At 46.0% G+C, this 2,500-nt stretch overlaps 1 protein-coding gene across 1 annotated transcript in view; it reads right to left on the bottom strand.

Annotated features, from left to right (window-relative positions):
* The window catches only part of clstn2a (calsyntenin 2a), a 335,228-nt gene that overhangs the window by 195,171 nt on the left and 137,557 nt on the right, over positions 1 to 2,500 (bottom strand). The gene's annotated exons all lie outside the window — the stretch shown is intronic.

Below are 2,500 nucleotides of genomic sequence, written 5' to 3'. Positions count from 1 at the left end.
AGTGGACGAGTAGAGTGGTGGAGGGGAAAGAGTGACTAAGAAAAGAAAAGGGCAGAACAGAAATTGAAAATGGAAGAGAAATATGAAAAGAGGGTAAAAAGGGCAGGGGAGAGTGAGTGAGACAGAAGGGTAAAGACAGAATAAGAGATTAAGAGAGAGGAGTGTGGGGGGAGGGAGGGCAACAGAGAAAAGGGTAGACGTAGATGGAAGGCACAGGGGCCAAAATAAAACTTTGTATACTCACTCTCTCTCTCTCTCTCTCTCTCTCTCTCTCTCTCTCTCTCTCTCTCTCTCTCTCTCTCTCTCTCTCTCTCTCTCTCTCTCTCTCTCTCTCTCTTCACATCTATATTTAATTCCCACTTAATCCATCAGTCCATGCTGCTCACAAATAAACTCACTCGTCCTGATGCACAGAAACATCACAGCTTGTCCGAGCCACAGCTACAGCCACATTCTAAACACGCACAGGAGATTTTGCAGTGCTAATTCAAAACTCAGCATGACCTCCAAGTGAGCAAGAAAATCGTCCCGATTCCCAAAAAGTCGTGCGACTAACAAATTGTGGCATAGTCTGGCCATACATCGCACAGTGTATGCCTGCCATAAGATTCTTAGATAGTCCACTAAACAAACAAGCAAACAAAAGTCAATAGAATACTGGCACTGGTTGTCGTCGCGCCGTCCTGACGTGTGCTACTGCTGAAATGTCACTGACCCTCTAATTTAACACTCTGCTAATGTGCAACACTGTGAGTGACGGTGTGTGTTGTTGCCGTGGGAATGTGGTCAGTCGGCAGTTCTGTCCTCCATCGTTACCCTCTCCTCTCCTCTCCTCTCCTCTCCTCTCTTCAGCAGTTCTCTCCTCTCCTCTCCTCCGCAGTTCTCTCCTCTCCTCTCCTCTCCTCTCTTCCGCAGTTTTCTCCTCTCCTCCTCTCCTCTCCTCTCCTCTCCTCTCCTCTCCTCTCCTCTCCTCTCCTCCGCAGTTGTCTCCTCTCCTCTCTCATTCCTCTCCTCTCCTCTCCTCCCCTATGTTGTCGCCGATGTCACTGTGCCAACACACACGGCCGGCCATCGGCGGACTTATTGACTCCCGATCTGTATGATGAGAGCTTAGTGATTTCTCTATTGTGTAATTTGAGATTACTGAATCTCCCCTTGGACAAGGAGAGAGAGAAAGAGAGTGTGTGTGTGTGTGAAAGAGAGAGAGAGAGAGAGATAGAGAGAGAGATACAGAAAGAGAGCTCAATCAGAGTCATTGAGAGTGTCATTAGAGCTTCCTGCCTGGCTGCCTGGCTGGTTGACTTAAAGGGGTCCTATTATGCTTTTTCATGTCCACTACCCATTTATTGGGTTACACAGCATCTGTTGTATGTAAAAGCTTGGTGAAAGCTGCATTTCACAAATTGGCCTCTTGGGGGAGAATTTCTCTGCCGCAGGAACGCTATTTCTTAACTGCCAGAGAACGCGTGGTTGGGTTTTCAACATTCTATAGCTTTTGTTTCCGGTACGGGTCTACGTCATGCTGTACCTAACATTGCTGCTTATGGGATGGAGTGTTGACGATGTCACAGACCATTTATTAATTGCAGAGACAGTAGACCTAATGCGCATTTGTTCATCGCAGCCACATAGCCTTTACCTGATTCTTACCATCTGATAGCCTAGGCCTATCTGAATTTGACAGTATTGTGATGAGATGTATCCTATTTGTGAATACACCACTCAGTGTACAAAATAGTGTACAAGAATAGTGTAGCCTACAAGGATAGTGTAGGATTTCGCCATCCACAAGTTTATTCCATTACGCATGTTTTTTTTTTTTTCAATTCATAAATCGGCTCCGTCAATAGGCTACAGCATCGGTCTAGACTGGAGGCTACACTCACCTGTGGCCCAAGTTATATATTTTTGTTTCATTGTGATATTAAAGCTGCATTTTACATTGATAAAATACCGGTTGGTAGGCCTATGGCTAACGGGTCAGAAACAGTTGAATGAGGAAGGTCGAAAACAGGCAGAACGCGTTAACGCAGTTGCGCACTGAGAATCCAAAACACTTCCAAGTGGGTGAAAGACTCGAATCTCTCCTTTCTCTCTCTATTCGCTTCAGGGCCGTTTTGCATATGCTGTTGGCAAGACTAACTTTTGTTTTGGTAAGATGTGAAAACCCTACACTTGTATTGCCGCTTGAAGCATAACATTAATTAGAAGACGTGCGCTGATGTTATCCAAATAGGTATCACGACATGACCAGCAGCCGTTTGCATCAGCAATGTTGGCAAGGATTAGCCAGTTAGTACCCAGGTAGCAAAGTTTATCTGGCCCATTGTTGGCCCGATCCTTTTTTCGCGAGTGATAACAGTCGGCCCGATTCTGGCTTTGTCCGCGGCCCAATAATGGTCCTATTACCGTATGCCGACAGTGTCGGCTCAGTGTTGGCTCAGTTACTGCATGAGACTGACAGTTATTTTCAGTGTCGGCAGAGTGTTGGCTCAGTTAC

Source organism: Engraulis encrasicolus, chromosome 16, assembly GCF_034702125.1.
Source record: "Engraulis encrasicolus isolate BLACKSEA-1 chromosome 16, IST_EnEncr_1.0, whole genome shotgun sequence".
NCBI lineage: Eukaryota > Metazoa > Chordata > Actinopteri > Clupeiformes > Engraulidae > Engraulis > Engraulis encrasicolus.
Note: the sequence above shows the minus strand (reverse complement) of the source record. Positions and strands in the feature narration are given on the sequence as shown.